Below are 9,939 nucleotides of genomic sequence, written 5' to 3' on the forward strand. Positions count from 1 at the left end.
AATGCCACGGCCAGACAAAGGCTCTCCTGTTGGGGAGGAGCTAGCCCCCGGCTGTGGCCTGGCGATGGCACTTCTTGCTCAAGCATTTACAGGGAAGCCAAGCCCTCCCACATCCTTGGGTGAATCAGTGCCCCCGGGCACCCGTTTGAGGAAAGACCTTGCCCCACAGGTGAGGTGGCAGCTGAGGAGTGGAGGGGTGGAGGCACACTTTGGAGCAGGGCCAGGGAATGCAGCGTGGACACCTCCAGGAGCCTGTCCTTCCTCCGGGACCAGGCAGGTGCTGCCTGAGGAGGCCGAGGGGAAGGGGGCTGGGCTCGGGGTGCAGGGCGCCCCTCCCCTTCGATGTGGGGGGGGCGCTGAGGGCCCGCTGGGAGGCTTCCTGGGCCCTGTGGCAGCTCCTTAGGCTCCTGGGTTGGCCCCGAGTGGCACACATGGCGGTATCGCCGTGGCCCTGCGCTCTGTTCCAAACAGCTGACCTCGGTGCCTGGCTGTGGCCCGAGTGAGGGAGCCCGAGGTGGAGAGACCGGGAGTGTGTTAGCACGGCTGTGATAGGGCTCAAGTCTGCTCATGTGCTGTTGCGTGTCGTTTAGGCCTGGCCAGAACCTTGGGCGCATTCTGGGTGTGAAGGCGCCGGGCGGGGTGGGAGGGGTCGGCAGGCCCCAGCTGCCCAGAGCCCACCACACCAGGGCATCAGCTGTGCCTCTGTTCACCCCCTCGCAGCACAGTGGAGAGGGGCAGAGTCTTCCTTTTCTTTGGGCCCCCAGCTTCTGAGATGCTGCCAGTGTCGATAAAGCTTGTTACCTGGGGTTACTGTGAGCTGTGGACGAGTGGTGATGGGGTCCACACCAGCCAGACCCCTTCCCAGGGCAGGGAGGGTGCCGTGGGGCCGCCCACTCTGGGTCAACCAGGTCATGAGTGCTTGGACATCTACCAGGAGCTCTTGATCGCCTGGGCGAGGGCCACATGCTTCAAGGGGCCCCATACCTTCCCTTCTCGGGTGTAAAATGAACACCACAGGAGAGGAGGCGTCCTGCTTAAGGCTGGCGAGCCGCTGAGCCTTCCTTTCAGTGTGTTTGCCTGACGCCGGCCACTCCAGGGGCTGGGGCAACAGCCCGAGCGGGACAGGCAGAAATCCCTGCTCTCACGGAGCTTCAGCCCCAGCAGAGGGAAATGAGGGGGCCAACGGGATAATGAACAAAATGCACGTGGCATCAGCGGTGGTGAATGCTAAGGAGAGAGACAGAATTGAGGAGGCGGAGGGTGGCAGGGAAGGTGGCTGCTGTGTGTGATTTGGGGGAGGCGGGGCGAGGAGGGTGACATTTGAATACAAACCCGAAGGAGCCCAGTGTGTTCTGGAAATAGACAGGTCAGTATTGCTGGGGGTTGGGGGGGTGGGTGGTTAGAGGGAGATGACCAGGAGTCAGAGTGGGGGGTGTAGGGGGCAGATCCCTCAGGGCCTGCGGGCTGAGCTGAGGCCTTGCGGCCACTCTGAGGAAAACGGGGGCTTTGAGCCGAGAAGTGACCTGGTCCACTCAGGTTCCTAGCGTCCTCTGGCTCCAGGACTGGGGACAGACTGAAGGGACAGGGTGGAGGCAGGCGAGGGGGTGGGGGCTGCAGCAGGGGCCGGTTCTCGGCGCAGTTTGAAAAGGAGCCACAGGGTTTGCCGGCAGATTGGAGGCACGGTGTCAGAGAAAGGGAGGCTGCCCTTCTCGGAGATGGGGTGCCTGGGGAGATTACACCTGGGAGGGAAAACCGGGGCTGTCTTTCAGACACGCACCACCGGAGATGCCAAACGGACGTGGGAGTGGAGATGGCAGCAGACAGCTGGACCTCCGAGTCCGGAGCGCAGGGGAGAGGCCCGGGCTCGAGAGAGGACTTGGCGTCATCGGTGTGGAAGAGATTTACTGTCATGACGTGGTTGAGATCTCTGAGGCAGGGGGGAGACCTGGCGCTGAGCTGCAGCCAAGGGGGGAGGGGAGGGGGAGCGGTCCTGTTCCACGGAGGGAGGGCGCGGGCTTGCTGTGGACGGCGCCCACCTGTGAGGTTGCTCCCCGCCAGCGCAGCCCAGATTGAGGTTCTTCTCGGCACCTTCCGCCCGGGACACCGAGGGAAATCACTGCTGCCCCCGTGGGGCTGAGGCACTGCCAGGGTCGTCAGCACCTCAGGGCGCCAGGGCGGTTGGCAAGGCGACGGCTGGCACCGTGGATGGGCAGCACCCTTAGTCTTCCCAGGGGTTCCCCTGGTGGACAGTCCTGGACTGAGAGCATCAGCCCCCAAGGAGCTCGCTCCCTGAGGCCTGCCCAGGCTGCCACCCCTTCACCCTCTGCCCTGTGCCGGGGTGGGGGTGGCTGCACCCCTTCACCCTCTCCCCTGTGCCGGGGTGGGGGTGGTGCCCGACTCAGAGGAGATGGAAGCCACCCCCATCTCCCGCATGACCATGTTCCACAGCCAGGCCTGCGGGTCCATGTTCCCTCCGTTTCTCCACACGGCCCCGCCCCTCCCCGCCCCTTCAACCCCGCTCACTTGTCAGCCTTTCTTTTTCTGCTCAGCGTTGGGCCCCTCGCTCGTTCTTGTCCTTGGAGAGCGTGTCCTCCGGCTGCTCACCTCCCTGCCGAGAGGACAGCGCTGCTTGCCCAGACCCACCCTTCCCCCCTCCCCAGTAACTAGAGGCGTGTCCGGGCCCCTGGCCGTCCAGGGAAAGACCACATCCCCCAGAGTCCTCGCAGCGTGGGGTTGTGGGGCTGGTTTCTGCCAACAGAGTTTCTGAAGCGCCGTGTGCATTGTCGACCTTGACAGGGCGAGGTCAGTGCTGGTCACTCTGGAACCTTCTCCTCCTTCCTGCTGGTTGGAGTGCGAATCTCACGGGAAACCGTCTTGGACCGAATGGGTGAGGGTGGTGCACTCTGGGTGGAAGGTGGAGCAGTGGGTGGGTGGGTCTCAGCAGAAGAGCTCCGGAGGGACCGCCCACCCGGACACTGAGAGGGGCCAGAGGAAGGAGGTTCTCTCCTTCACCTGTTGTTTTGAGGTTCTGCTGGAACCGATGAACCTGCATTCTAACTAACATATTCTTCAGGCTCCTGGGCCGACTTCAGTAGCTTGGAGGTTACGTGAAGACGGAGAAATGCGCTCCCCGTTGGCCCAGAGAGCCTGACACGGTGTGAGCTCAGTAGCAACCCGTTGAAAGCATGAGTGAGTTCCCGTGTCGTGCCAGCGCCCTGACCGCTGCTGTCCCAAGACTGGGTGGCTCCTGACCCATCGCCCGTCATGCGCTTGGACGATGATGGTCTCTGTGACGGGCCGGTTCCCACGAGGTTGATTGAAGGTCGGGGAAGACAGCGCCCATCCAGCTGCAGGACTCTGAGGGTGTGAGCCTCGGACCAGGTCACAAGTTCTCCCCTTCCTGTCTGTTGAGCGAGGGGTTCACGCGACTTCGCAGCTCCGTGGCGACTGCGCCTCCCCTGTGGGTGACGCCCCCGGACAGAGTCACAGCAGCGGCAGGCAGCCCGCCGGGCAGCCCTGGAGCTGTGGGGATGCAAGAACCACCACGGCCTTGTGTGCAACAGATTTTCAGAGCCGTGCCTGTCCCAGGAAACAGCCGTGCAGAGCTCCCGCCTCCCGTGGCCTGCAGGTCTTCTCGGTCCACTGGGTGTGAGTGTCTTCTGCCCGCGGTCTGCCCTGCGTGAGCCTCCCCTCCTGACCGGGGCAGCCCGCGCCCACCAGCCGTGGCCGCTGGTTCCTGAGATGGCGGAACCGTGAGAGACTTGCCAGCTGCCCAGACGAACCCCGTCCGTGCAGTTGGCCCCGGGACCCCTCGTCTCAGGGCCCCGAGATCCAGTTCCCCCGCGGAAGCCGCTCCCTCCAGACCGCACTTCCTCCCCTGGGTCTCACCCCTCGCCTCTCCCTCGCCTCGGCTGAGAACCCAGGTCTGGAACGGGCGTCCCTCAGAAGTGCTCCCACGTACTCTCGCTGTTGTGTTTTCGCTGTCAGACTGGGGGCTCAGGGGCCAGCCTGTGTCCTGGCCACTCGCCCTGGTAGCTGGCACCTGGGTGTCCCGCCGCGTATTTGCTGAACAAAGGAGAAGATGAACCAGTGAACGATTCTTCGTGCCTGGGGTGACCTTAACCCTAGCCTGGGTGCTTGGCTAAGCTGTGGCCTTGAGCCCCCAGTGAGGCTCCCGGGCCTTCCTCTTGGTAAAAAATACTTTCAGACTCCTGATTATTTCCTTGTTTGGGGGCCAACCCCCAATCTGCTCCTCTGAACTCCCTGTGGCTTCTGACACCACGTTGCAGCTCCTTGCCCTAAAGCCACACCCTCGTGGCTGCCACTGCCACCCAGGGTCCCTGTGTGGGCCAGTTCCACCACCCGCTGTGTGGGGACCCCCGGCACAGCCCGCCCACCCCTCGGCACGTGTTGTCTCTCCTGAGGAGCACAGAAAGGGAGTCTGTTCGGAGGAGAGGACCGAGGCCAGCCCACGGGGTCCCGAGCAGCTGTGACTCTCTCGGTGCATGACATGTCCCTTCAGCATGGACAGATGAGGGGTGATTATTTTTTAAACTTTTTGTTTTGAGATCACTGCAGATTCACACATAGCTGTAAGAAATGAGGCAGAGAGAACTGTGTGCCTTTGACTCGGTTTCCCCAGTGGTGACACCTCCAGCGCTCTGGTACAGCGTCACAGCCGGGAGGGTGTCGACAACGACACCGTCAAGATACGGAGCATTTCCACCACCGCGGGCGTCTCTCGCGCTGGTCTTTGTGTCCGCACCCACTTTCTCTTCTGCGCCTCCCCCACCCTTACCTCCCTCCAGCAGCTGACGTGCACGTCACCATATTTTTTCGGACTGTAAGACGCACTCTGCCCCCCAAATTTGGGAGGAAAAGGGGGGTGTGTCTTATAGTCCGAATGGAGCTTTACATTTACATTGGTGAAATATTATGTTATTTATGTTATTAAATATTTTACCATATTTTTTGCTTCAAAAATTTTGTTCCTATTTTCTTCCTCTAAAACCTAGGTGTGCCTTATAGTCCGAAAGATAAGGTATGTAACTTTGTCCTTTCAAGAATTTTATCTATGTGTGTATCTGTGGGGTCATACAGCATGCAACCTTGACTTTTTTGCCTAGCGTGATTATCTGGAGACTCACCAGGTTGCTGCTTGTATCACAGTTCGCCTCCTTTTATTGCTCGCCAGTTGTCCACGATATGGACATACCACAGTCGCTTAACCACTCACCTGTTGAGAGACATCTGGGTTCCTTCCAGTCTGTGGTTATTACAAATAACACTGCTGCAGACATTCCTGGACAGGTCTTTGTGTGAACGTAAGTTTTCCTTTTTCTGGGATGAGTGCCCAGGGGAGCATTGCTGGGCTGCATGGTAGTTGCGTATTTAGTTTTATAGGAAGCTATTAAACCGTGTTCCAGAGTGACGGTACCATTTCAACTTCCCATTAGCAATCCGATTTCAATTGTTAGCTAGTGACTGGTTTCTCTGTATCCTTGCCAGCACTTGGTGTCGCCACTATGTATTATTTTAGCCCTTCTTTTAGGCGTATAGTAGTATCTCATTTTTTAATGCCGAGTGATTTTGAAAACCTTTTCATGTGCTTATTTTTGTCTGTATATCCTTTTCAGTCAAATGTTTTTCATGTCTTTTGAAAAATATTTTCTAACTGGATTTTTTTCTTGTTTGTTTACTATTGGGTTTCGAGGGTCCTTTGTATGGTCTAGACACTAATCCTGACCCGATAGCCCTCCTTTTGCTAATATCACACAGCCTTGACTAGTGTAACTATGTAATTAGCCTTGGAATTGGGTAGACTGGGTCCTCCCACCTCATTCTTTCTGTAACAGTGGAAACTCATAGTGTGGGGAATTGTAACCCACCCCGGCATTCTTCTGACATTGTTTCTGTAAGCGTCAACTCTGACTAATGTGTGGCTTGTGGATGAACAGCATGTTTGCAGAAGAATCCTAGGAACTAGCCTCAAAAGACACAGACTCTGACCTCCAGGCATCCCAGTGCCAGGAGACTGGCTGACCTTCATCCATGGAGCCGGGACGACTAAACCAGGATGACGCACACCGGACCGTCACTTGCCTTATGGGAACAGACTGTGCTCCCTGGCACACAGACAGCTTTGCAACCCCTTCCCTTGATCTCTTTGTTCTGTTCCCCTCCTGCTCCTTATAAAAGCCTCTGCCTCCACTGAGAGGCGGGGATGGGCTTTGAGACAGGAGTCCCCCATCCTCCAGGTGGCCGGCACCTGAAAGTAAACCACTTTACAACAGCGCCTGCCTCTTGAGTGTTGGCTTTCGTAGTGGCAGGCAGTTGGACCTGCCTTTGGTACATTTCTTTGCAAATTATTTTAGCTATTCTGGTTTTTGCTATTCTATGTAAACCTTACAATAATCTTGTCTCTATCTAAAAAAACTTGCTGAGATTTTGGTAGGAACTGTGTTAACCTGTATATTATTTGTTTGGAGAGAACTGACATTTTTATGGTGTTGAGTCTCTCAATCCATGAGTATGCTATGTCTCTTAATTTACTTAAATTCTTCTTGTTTTTTTAATCAATATTTTAAGCATGTAAGTTCTGTACATGTTTTGTTGAATTTATACCTAGTATTTCATTTTTCTTAAGTGATTGTAAGTAGAATTGCATGAAATCATTGGTGTCCTCTTGTTTGTTGTTGTTATGTAAAAATACAATTGAGTTTGCATGTCTATTTTTATTTTTTCAATTTATTTTATTTTTAGAGAAAGAGAGGGAGAAAGAGAGAGAGAAACATCAATATGTGGTTTCGTCTTGCACACCCCCTACTGGGGACCTGGCCTGCAACCCAGGCATGTGCCCTGACTGGGAATCGAACTGGTGACCTTTTGGTTCACAGGCCAGCATTCAGTCCACTGAGCCACACCAGCCAGGGCACATGCTTATTTATTTATCTTTTGTTCTATAACCTTGCCAGACTTACATATCAGTTCTAGGTTTTTGTTTTTGTTTATTCTTTGGGATTGACTCTTAATGCAATCACATAATCTGTAAATAGAAATGGTGTCATTCCTTTCTTCCCAAGCTGTGAGCCTTTATGCCTCTTCCTGTTTTCTCGTGCTGGCCGGAACTTCCAGGACAAAGTTGGGTGCTGAGAGTGGAGAGTCTCACCCTTTCTTGCTCTTAGAGAGAAAGCGTTCCATCTTTCACCAAGAAAACCATGTGAGCTAGAGGGCTTCATGGGTGGTTTGCAGCAAGTTGAAGAAGTTTCCCCTCTATTACAATTTTTCCGAGAGTTTTTCTAATGAATGGGCATTGGCTTTCATCATATGTGGGGCCGGGCAGTAACTCTTTGCTATCCCGAACTCTCTGGTGAGACCTGCCAGTGGGCGGGCGTGCACCTGACCCCCCACCGTCGTCCTCTGGCACCAAGGCGACGTGACTTCCACTCACTAGTCAGCGTGTGCGGCAGGTCCACTAACGACGTCCTTCTGTTCAACATCGTTTTGTTCAATGTTGACAAGAAAAAAGGTAGACTCTGGGCCAGACCCACTGCGTGTGCAGAGTGCATGTGTTCTCCCCATGTCTGCGTGGGTTTCCCCTGGGGACCCAGTTTCCTCCCGTGCCCCGGAGACGTGCACGTGAGGTTAACTGGCCGGAGTGCACGGTCCCAGTCTGAGTGAGGGCGGGTGTGGGTGAGCCCGGGGATCGAAGGGCGTCCGGTCCAGGGCGGGAGCCGCCTGCCCCCTGAGCAGCCGGGATGGCCTCTGGCCACCCTCAGCCCTGAACTGGAATAAGTGGGTGAGAAAATAATTATCTTGCTTATTTTTATTAATCTTTCTTACATGTATGTTTGGCTCACGTTTATCTCAAGGTTTAATATTAGAAGAGTGTTGGGTCTTTATTTAGAAGAAGTTTGTGACCAGAAATGTGCAGTGGGAACCTTGCTCTTGTTTTTCTCGGCTTTTCAGGCTTATGGTAACACTGGTTTCGTTATAGGTCGTTTTGCTGAAAGTCACAGAACCTACAGATGACAGTATGTGATGACTGATGGTAAATGTGCAGCAGATTCAAAACAGAGGAGACCCGCAGTGACCCGGCCAGAGGTGGCCCTGAGACTGACCTCTGGGAATGAGTGGACCTTGGGTACACAGGAGAGAAAGTCGGAGAGAGAAGCGGAGAAATCCAAAGGACCTGAAACTCCAGTTTCCAACAAGGACGGCCCCAAGTCAGTCATCAGCAGGACACAGCCAGCTTTCGCTTGTGGAGCTGGATTATCTCCGCTCTGTGGATTATCTCGCGCGAACGCTTCCTCCTGGGCTTCTTCCTCTCCCCATCCTGGTGGGCGTTCCGGCTCCTTTTCCTGCTGTCCTGTTCAAACCGCCATCGCTGTTAGCTAAGGAAAAACATGATTAAGGAAGGTGATCTGTTGTCCCTAAATGGTATCATTTATTCCAAACTAAATATGAGTGACATTTGCATCATCTTTTGTTTATAGCTGTCCATACCACTTCTCCTCTCCTGAGGGTGAACACGGCTCACCTGTGTGAGCATTGCAGACACATCACCTGTTTGAGCTGCCTCTCTGCAGGTTAGCTGCACTCCTGGGAGCCAAGAGTAAGGACTCGGGGGTCATGGCCCCGTGACATCTGAGTCATTGGACCGTTCCCTGTTTTTCTGTGTTTACACTAACATAAAGTAATATTGTGATGGTGGTCTCATCTGCAACATTAGAAGTCCTGGCACGTTACCCACAGGTCGGGCTGGGATTATCTTTCTACGGGGTTGGTGGAGGCGCGTGGATCTGGGACCTCTGTCCCACTCTGTCCCACTGGTGGCCAGAGGCTCGTCTTTGAGGCAGACAGCCCGGGTGCAGGGTGGGATCTGAGGCCACCAGGAGGAGTGGAATGAACCGCCCCCTTCACATGGGGATGGGACCGCTGGCCCGCACCTCATTAGCATGGTACTCCAACCCTCCAATGCAGTGATCCCCGGCCTCGGTTTCATATCACCCCAGGGTGTTCCCACTTATCTCCAGGGGGAGCTGCGGAATTCCCCCCACAGCATTAACTTTAATTTACTTTAATTTAAACATTCAATAGGGGCTATGCAGGCAGTCCTTTGTGGGAGTGGAAGTCAAAAAATCTAGCTCTCCACAGTGTACGGCTCCCTAAACACATGGAAACGACCTCCTGACCCACTGAGCCCAACAGCGTGGGGAGGAAGGAGCCTGCACGTAAGCAGCAGGCGCGGACCGTGTCTAAATGACACGGAGAGCTGCCCAGCCCTGCTGGACACCCGCATCTCATGGGCGCTGTTTCCTGTGGTCGGCCACGGGCACACGCTGACTGCCTGGGCCCGATGGGCACAGTCGGCTCCAGTCCAGCCAGCCCCTCCCTCTTCCTTCCTAGAGACTGGGACACTTTGCTCAGGAATAATTTGTAATTAGTAAAGATAATGAACCAGGCCTCGTGGCTGGGGCTTTTTCCTGGGTCAGTACACAAGGTCTGTCTCATCTGTAGAGGCCCGCCTCGGGGAGCATGCGGTTCAGGGGTCCCAGGGCACTCTGGCCACTGGCTTCTCTGGAGGGCGAGCGGGGTCTCAGCAGGACCTTGGCAGGGCGGCCGGTGGCCCGCGTGCAACACCGGGGAAGGGAGAGCAGGAATCAGTTAATGAGCACCCTCCAAACCTGGCATTGTGGTTGTCTGATCGGGGCTCTGCGCGTTCATTCAAGGAAAATAAGTATAGTTCCTCACACCGACAGTGTGCTTGATAATTAAAAAAGACTTTCACATCCATAATCTCATTGGTTCTTGCAGCACCTGTCGAGAATTGCCATCTTCATTTCACTGACAAGCACACAGACTCGGAAGAGTGAAGTGACTTGCCCAAGGTCACCCAGTCAGTAAATCTGGCTGCAATGCCAACTCCGCGTCTTCTGA

The 9,939-nt window shown here is 55.2% G+C and overlaps 1 long non-coding RNA gene across 1 annotated transcript; it reads left to right on the plus strand.

Moving 5' to 3' along the window:
* Positions 1-6,622, plus strand: LOC123804344. Its single transcript, XR_006783145.1, has 4 exons — positions 1-169; positions 1,770-1,888; positions 2,797-2,887; positions 3,074-6,622. It is a non-coding gene; the product is annotated as an uncharacterized LOC123804344 (long non-coding RNA).
* The last annotated feature ends 3,317 nt before the right edge of the window (positions 6,623-9,939 follow it).

This window comes from Phyllostomus hastatus, unplaced genomic scaffold (genome assembly GCF_019186645.2).
Source record: "Phyllostomus hastatus isolate PE091 unplaced genomic scaffold, TTU_PhHast_1.1 phas_contig_148, whole genome shotgun sequence".
Classification (NCBI taxonomy): Eukaryota; Metazoa; Chordata; class Mammalia; order Chiroptera; family Phyllostomidae; genus Phyllostomus; species Phyllostomus hastatus.